This window comes from Spinacia oleracea, chromosome 6 (assembly GCF_020520425.1).
Source record: "Spinacia oleracea cultivar Varoflay chromosome 6, BTI_SOV_V1, whole genome shotgun sequence".
Lineage (NCBI taxonomy): Eukaryota > Viridiplantae > Streptophyta > Magnoliopsida > Caryophyllales > Amaranthaceae > Spinacia > Spinacia oleracea.
The window spans coordinates 34,894,869-34,903,436 of record NC_079492.1 but is presented as its reverse complement, the minus strand read 5'-3'; the positions used below and the strand labels follow the sequence as shown (position 1 = coordinate 34,903,436).

General features: G+C 43.3%; 1 long non-coding RNA gene across 1 annotated transcript; it reads left to right on the top strand.

Moving 5' to 3' along the window:
- Positions 1-331: 331 nt before the first annotated feature.
- LOC130463544 (uncharacterized) lies at positions 332-1,527 on the top strand. Its single transcript, XR_008923816.1, has 2 exons — positions 332-788; positions 1,266-1,527. It is a non-coding gene; the product is annotated as an uncharacterized lncRNA (long non-coding RNA).
- The last annotated feature ends 7,041 nt before the right edge of the window (positions 1,528-8,568 follow it).

The window sequence follows — 8,568 nt, the reverse complement described above, 5'->3', positions numbered from 1 at the left end:
CAGCTGTTCCTTTATATAATAGAGATAGATATGATTTATGCACTCGGGTGCACAGTGCTCCTGTGCACCCCGTTTTTAAATGAACATATAGTTCAAATACAAATAATCACTACTACAAAAATCGGAATAAAGAACGCATGATAGAGAACAGTCAACTTAGATATGCGTCTCCTACAATTATAGAGACGCCTCCCTTAGATAACCGTCATATAAAAGGTATAATAGAAAACTGTTCCCTACTTAACCGTATTCTATTCCTATGATATATTAATATATTTATTTTCAAATAATTGTGGAATACATACAGTACGCTTAAGTAACACATGCGTTTACTCGTTTAATGCTGCTTTATTTTCAAAATAAATATTCCACTTTCCATCTAATATTTTGATTGGGTCACTTAACCTAATAATACCAATACTTATATGAGATATTGTGAGCCGCCATTATGATTCTTAACCACCTCCTCCTACTTCCTACCTCTTATCATCTTTCTCATTCTTTTAAAGTCTTTAATCTATACATAACTGCTCATCGATCCATAATCCCAGACAATATTGTTTGATCTAGTTGATAATTTGAGTATATACCCACATCAAATCATATCTAAAATCCTAACCCAATTACCCGCAAAAACATTATATGAAGCCGTTTCGTAACATATTGACTGTCTCCTACATCTATGCATTTCCTCCATCATGGTCAATCTTCGACAGATTCATCAGAATACACTAGGAGGCAGGCGATTCAAAACCCGAGTTTCAGAGTCAATGGAAGAAACCCCAAATGTGAGTATCTATCTGTTAATCCTCATAGATTAGGCGATAATATATCCTAAATAGTTTAATATGAATATAGTATTTCTCCTGCAACAGTTTTAAATTGAAATAATGGGTTGCTTTTGTTTTTTTATTAAGAGATGTAGTTTTAAATTCATAAACCAAAAATTTGTTTATATGTACGGTGAAAAGAGGATGAATGTGAAGTAGTGTGAAGAGATTGACATAAAAATATGTAGATATTTGGCAATATTCTGTTTATGCAACTTAAACCTCAATGATCATGAATGGCTGAGTTGAAACTTCAAAGTCTTTTTAATTGTCCCCTTATTGCCCATCTTAATGTTTTGTGTTGTTATGATCTTTAATAGGCACACTAGGCTGGTATTATCACATAGCTGGATAACCCAATTCCTTGGTTTACATTTCACAGATCTTTTGGGGCATAATTTACTTATGTGATTTGTTGTTGTCACAATTCTGCAGGATGCATTAGTTGGGGACTTGACTTGAAGCAATAAAGTGCGCACTAGCAGTCATGGTTTAGAAAAGCCAACCATGATCTTCGAGTAGATCACCGCCAACTCATGTTCTTTCTAGTGTTATTTTTTCTTTGACATATGTATCAATGTATGTACCGACCTGGCAAAATGGCGGAATAGATATATTTTGTAAAATATCAATGACTTCATTCATTTTTGGGAAATGCAATGCAATGTTAATAATAACAGTTTGTATTTGGAAAGTAGAGATTTTTTTCCTTTAATTTTTTTATTGGATCCCGTAATTTTAGTCTTATATTTTCATCTACTCGGTAATTTGTAATTAAAAGATACTATTTTTCTTTAAAAAAAAGAAGAAGAATAGAGAACAGTAATCTAAGTAACCCGTCTATTCTTCTTTTGAATATAGTACGCCTATGTACGGAAGATGTTTTGTATCTCAATATTTAATAGGAAGAATAGAGCACCGTTATGTACGGAAGGCGCGCTTTATTATAGAGTATAAGAGACGGTTATTTACGTTAACCGTTCTATATTCCTTCTTCATTTTCAAATTTTAGAAAGGGAATAGAGGACGCTTATCTCTTATCACTGTACTTTATGACTAGGAATATAAAACGCTTCTTTTACCCGTTTTATAAACTTTATAATGCGCTGAGTTGGAGAACGCCTCTAAGGCGTCCTATAAAGTGTATTTCAACAGTACTCTATGCCCTTTTTTGTAGTAGTGAATATAAATTAACACTATACTAAACCGGGTCCATAGCATGGACCAGGGTATTATAGGCATTACAACTTTCTTAGCAACTGAAAACAAGTGACTGTCATGTGCGTTGCGTGTAATATATAAACTAATTTGAATTTTTTTATTTCATTTTTTGCGCGTTTCAACTTCCTGCAATTCTCTCTCAATTTCTCTCTCCTCTCTCAACTGTTTCTCAATTTCCCTCTTTCATTCAGTTTCATCAATAATTTCTAGGTTTTGTGTCCAAATCAACTAAAAAATCACTCAAAAATCATTAAAAAAATCACCGTGTTGTTTGAATTTGTGTTACAATGGTGGAAAAGAAGGCAATTACTGTTTCTAAAAAGGACGTTGTCGTCGGTTCGTCGGAACAACCGCCGAATGAAGTTGTTCAAACTCGTCCACGGCGTAATCAACCTTCTGGTATGTTTTTGAAGTGATTTCAGTGGTTTATTTTTTGAGCGATTTGATTTGCATGTTGTTTTGTTGAAATTAGGGTTTGTGTTCGTAATCAACCTTCTGGTATGTTTTTTATGTGATTTCAGTGGTTTATTTTTGAGCGATTTGATTTGCATGTTGTTTTGTTGAAATTAGGGGTTGTGTTTAATATAGTTAGTATATGAATGATATAGTTACCTTTATTTTATTTTTTGAAGTGTTTTTATAGTTGTTGTGGGAACTTTTACGGTGCTGATGTGGCACGCGCTCCTCGGAGGTATCAAGTATGACTTGGCACGAACTTCTGGCAACCTGCAAAACAAGAATATTCCCGTAGGAATATTTCCTCCGATGCTTAAGTAAGTATAAGCTAGAGAGATAAGTAATTTGTAGAGAGAAGGCAGAGCAAAGACAAGTTTGTTGTAGTTGGGCAAGAATTGAATGCCCTTTTACCTAGGGATTTGCACTATTTATAGTGCTAGGGTTACTCGGGAACTGGTCCCGCATGATTGAGAGTTTACGCAAGATTGGGACACGTGTCCTGCCTTGGTTCCGTAGGCTTGTTTAGGCCCAATGAGGACCTCTTTATCGTTTGGGCCTGGGCTCTGTGCAGTTTTGGAGAATGCCCGTAGGCAAGCTTGTGGGCTCTTTCTTCTGGGTTTTGATAGTTCAGTTAGGTGGCATTCTTTTAGGCCACATCATTTGCCCCTCAAGGAGGATGCCCCTTGTCACTGTGGGGTAGGCTACTTGATAGGGAGGAATGCCACGTGTGAGGGCCTCTCCGAGCTTAGATTTTCCTTTAAAAGCTTCAATTCCTCTTTTATTTTTCTTTTGTTACTTCAGAGCGATTTTTTCTTTTAGAGAGAGAAAGTAAATTCCGTTCTGCCAAAGATCTGCTGGTGCGTGCGCTTGAGTGTTCTTGGATTTGCTGTCCAGTGTTCTTGAGGGTTTAGAGGATTTGCCAAGACTTCTTATCAGTTTGATCATTTTCTGGTAAGTTTTCTATCAACACCTTTGTTGTTTGCATGCTTGTGGGACCTCTCTCGTTTATTGTTTATAGTATTCTGTGGAGGCGTCTTGGGGGTTATGACACCTATCCCTTTCATTCATTGCTAAAGTCAGACGTCCTGTCCCTTATGCAGGACGGTATGGCTCGAATTAGACAGACAGCTAACGTGCGTGCATGGGGTGCACCGCGAGAGGGGGACGATAGGGTTCCTTTTTCGAACCCGTCCCAAGGAAGTAGGAGTGGAGTCTATCCTTCCCATGATACAGGAGACGGGGCCACTAGAACAACACTTTCTCCTAGGAGAAGAAAGAATGTGGCTTCCCGTCCCCGCGTTCCCCGCGAGGATTTTGAAGATGACTCCTCTAGCTCCTCAGACGAGGAGTTTGCAAAAAATCTTCCTCCTATGGTTCGGGGGAAGGAAGACGTCAATCTGTTCCCGTCGGATATCTTTCCCGGCATGAAATGGCTGCGGTACCCGAGGGAGCAGGGTCGCGATTTTGAGCGTTTTCTGCTCTTGCCTCCAGGTTTTAGCCTTAGGAGCCCCCGACCTCATGACTCCGTGGACCAACTCTCCCAAGGGGAGGTAGCCGTTTATACTGCTGCCTTTAGGTTGGGCCTTAGATTTCCATTGCACCCTTTTGTGATGGACGTTTTAGAGGGGTATGACATTGGCCTTGCTCAATTGACACCCAACTCCTGGGCAAATGTCTTTGGTTTTATTGCCAAGTGTGCTTTGAGCGGCGTCACCCCTTCCTTTCCTGCTTTCCTTCGTCTCGTAGTTATTGCCCCTTCTTCTCGTTCTCCCCAGGGATGGTTCACCCTTTACAGCCGTCGCGGATATAAGACGGTGGTGGGTAAGACCTCTAGTTGGGTTTGGTGGAGGAAGAAGTTATCTGTTGTCCGAATGGAAGACCTCTCCCTTTCCAGACGTCTTTCTCGTTGGAACCGCCGGCCCCGTTATTTGTCCAGAGCTGACGCCTACCCTCGCCTCTCGTCCAGGGAGTGGGGACTAGTGAAGCCCTTGTTCCAGGCTGAGATGTATCGGCTGTCGTCAAAAAGCCATGCCTGGGTGCCTAATGCTTGGCTTCCCCATGTCGGCCAGTTTACTAATATAGTCTTTCTTTCGGCCGTCGGTCTTTGTTCTTTTTTGAGTAGAGGTAGTTCCCCGGTAGATTTTCAGACATTTTTCTTTCATTTTTTTTTACTAACCCTTGGCTTTGTAGGTTCTGCCATGGATCGCTTATCTCCCGAAGGCAAGGGTGTAGTGGAAGTACTCGCTTGGCTGTCCTGAAGTATATACCGAGGACATTCTCAAGGCTGTGGAGGCCAAGAAGAAGGACTCCTCCAAGAAGTCCAGTGAGGGTGCCTCTGGCGACGTCGCCAAGGTAATATATACTTTATATTATTATTATTATTATTATTATTATTATTTTGTCATGATTTGGTCGCTGATTTCTTTTCCTTTTAGGAACCCATCGTGCCGGCTACTAAGAAGCGTCCGACATCTTCGACGGAGGCTCCTAAGCCCAAACGACCCTTCTTCAAGAAGATGGGTCCGGCCGACGCTGTTACCAACCCGTCGGTACCAAAACCGTATGCTCCCCCAGCTGAGGGGGAGGTTCCTCCTATCCAGACGCCCATTCCTCCTCCTGAGCAAAAGGAGATTCCATCCCAGATGGACACCGAAATGGATGGTTCTGCCGGAGCAGACACTGACGAGGCAGCAGTCGATCAGACTGCGGCGGCTGACGCCCCTGCCTTGTCCAGAGAGGACAAGGGTAAAGGCAAGGAGACAGAGGCTCCTTCTACTGATAATGCCTCTACTCCTCTTGCAGCTTCGCCAATTGGTTAGCGTCTCTGTACTTTAAATTTGTGATAATCAGGTTGGGATTTGCACGATATTTATTAATCTTGGTGTTTGGTTCAGTTGAGATGTTCAAGCGGATGCATCGGGCCGAGGTGGCGAGCATCCCTCCTTCTGTCGGTTTTAGCTCAGAGGCGAAGGATAAAATCCTTGCCGATGTGTATACGGCCATCCCTAAGGAATACGTGAGGTCACTCCCCGGGATTGACTTGGGATTCTTTGGGTCCATTCAGTCTCTCGTCCTTGATGTGAGACACTTACCCCTGGATTCCTGTGGTTACGATTATGTGTACGTTATTTTTTAATTCTATATTGTTTTTGGCAGCTTTTCATTCGTTGTGCCGAGAGTAGGAACTACCGCTTTGATATGCACAAAGAGATGCTCAAGCACAAGGACCAGATCGAGAATCATGAGCAATATGCTGAGAAGACGGCCAGGTTGATCAACTTGGACGCGGATAAGAAGATTGCCCTGAAGACGGAAGAGCTGAAGAAGGCCGAGGAGGACGCTGAGAAATATGAAGAGAAGCTGCGAGAACATGAGGGGCGGCTTGTCGAGCTGAGAAAGTAGTACTCTTCCGTATTAGAACGGGTGACTGACTTCTCTTCCAAGGTGAATGCTCTGGAAGGTCAGCTCAAGGCCATGCAGGGGAAGATCGAGGCCGTGCGCAAGGAGGCTGCAAGCTCTTTTAAGTTGGGCGAGGAGTCCATCTTGGAAAGTGCCCAAAAGGCGTGGGATCAGTCTATGGACGGGAAGGATTTTTCCTGGTTCAAACGCCGTATCTCCCACCAGATAGCTGTTTCGACGGCTAGGCGCTTGGGCTTAGATCCTCCCGAGTTTGTTAGTGACGGGGAGGAAGACGTCGAAGAAGACGAGGTGAACTCCCCTGAAGGCCAGGACGTCCAGGACGGGAGTTCCATTGCCCCTCTTCCTTGAGCAGGTTTTTTTTTTTTTTTTTTGCAATTGGTTTTGATGACGCCGTGGGCGTTTGTAAAACTTTGGTGCCTTCGGGCATTTATTTGATTTGGTTTGTTTGCGCTTTGGGCGCTATGTATAAACAGTCTGTGCCGTTGTGCACTGTATTTTAATTCTATTAGTTCGGTACTGATTTCTTAATTTTTTTTCTTTGGGTCCAAATGTTGGACAGAAACCTCAGTGTTTTAGGTGATCAGCCTAATTTGAGGCGCTAATCTAGGCCACTTCTCAGGCCGTCAAACGATTAGTCTTTTTAGAAGGCATCCCAGGAGAAGGTCTTATGTCTGAATATTTCGCGAGCCTATTTTGAGGTGCTAATCTAGGCCACTTCTCAGGCCGTCAAACGATTAGTCTTTTTAGACGCCATCCAAGGAGGAGGTCTTAGGTCTGATTGTTTTGCTCTTTGTTTGAGTCTTTTTGGGCGCTTTTCAAAGAAAAGGCGTCATGCTGGGTGTCAAAACCCTTCGTGTTTATTAGCACTGGGTATTGTTTATTTAGAGGATAGGGACGCCAGTTTAGGAACTGTTTTCTGGTGAGTTTCTTTCAACAGAGACTTGTATTCGTCAGATAAGTGTTAATTCACTAAATTGCTTGCTACATTCACCGCGTCCTAGACGGGTATTTACAGGCCGTTTTGTGGGCTCTGAGTACAATAGCTAGGCCGTTTTGTAGGCTCTGAGTACAATGGTTACCCTAATGATGTTCTACTCTTAGCCACCTTCTTCAATTTTGACCGCTTCTACTTGGACGGGTCCAATTTCTTTGGTGACCCGGGATTCATCTTCATGCTTTCGTTTTTCTCTGACTTCAGCAGGATCTTGCTTCCATGCTGACGGATTGAGGGTCGTCAGGTAACAATCCCTAGCCTGTTGTTGATCTCCATGTATGGTGCCTATGACTCCATCATCACACACGAACTTCAGAAGCATCAGATGGGTGACGACTACAGCCTTCATCTTGTTTAAGGTGGGCCGTTCCAGGATGACATTGTATGCCGTCAGGTCTTTGACGATTAAGAAGTCTACTTCCATTTTCCGCCCACTCTGCCTATCTCCAATTCGAACTGGTAGAGTGATAACGCCAACAGGATGAATGATACTCCCTCCAAAACCAATGATGGGATAGTGAATTCTTTCGATGGTTTTGGGATCGTGTGCTAGGAGATTGAGGCATTCTAGACTCATTATGTCGGACGAGCTTCCCGTGTCTATTAGTATGCGCTTAACTCTCATGTTAGCTATCTTGAATTCAACCACGAGTGGATCATCGTGCGGCGTGGCTATCCGTCCACCGTCTGACTCACATATTTCAATCTTTGGGAATGGGTCCATGGGCGCTTTGGCTGACAGCAGCACCTGCCCTAAGCGGCGAGCATAATCCTTCTACCCTCTCATGGTAGGTCCTCCAGCGGCTGGTCCTCCAGATATGACGGCTACAAATCCTCCGTCGCTATGTTGTCCCTTAGTCGGCGAGGCAGGGGACTTGTTCCTTTTGTATTGGTTTTTTCCAAAGCCTTGAGCATTCTTCTGTAAGTAGTTCTTGAGATGTCCTTTGGAGGCTAGACCATCTAAAGCCCTCTTCAAGCTTCTACAATTCTTGGTTTCATGTTCTATATCTTCATGGAACTGGCAATATAACTTGGGATCTCGAGTCTCAGCAGGGGACTTCATGGGGAAGGGTCGATCAAGGTCGTACTTTGCCCCTACGTCTTTTAGTATGGTGAGAAGGTCTGTGTTGTATTCGAAATATTCCCGCTCTTGCGGCCGTTCTCTCTTGTGCCCCGGAAAGTTGGTATCATGCTCTTTAGAGAGAGCCCATGTGCCATTTACCCGTGGAGGTTTTCGGTCCACCTTATCCTTCTTCCCGGAGGAGTCTGTTGTTTCTCCAATCCTCCCTTCCTTTGACGCGCTGCATATTTCCGTTGCATGGATAAATGCTTCAGCCTCGTCTAGGACCTCTGCCATAGTCCTTACACTCTTCTTAACTAGGTCAAACTTGAAGGAGCCCTTCTTCAATCCCTTGATAAAGTTATCAAAAGAGACACCATCGGGCAAGTCTGGGATCTGTCCCGCCTCTAGATTGAAACGCTTCACGTAGCTTCTTAGGGACTCGTCCTTCCCTTGCTGGATCCGTCCTAAATGCATGCTAGTTTTCCTTTCTTCCTTGTGTGCCATGAACCTTGTAGAGAACAAAGTCTGTAATTCGCTAAAAGAGGCAATTGATCCTGGAGGCAGCCGTTCAAACCATTTAGACG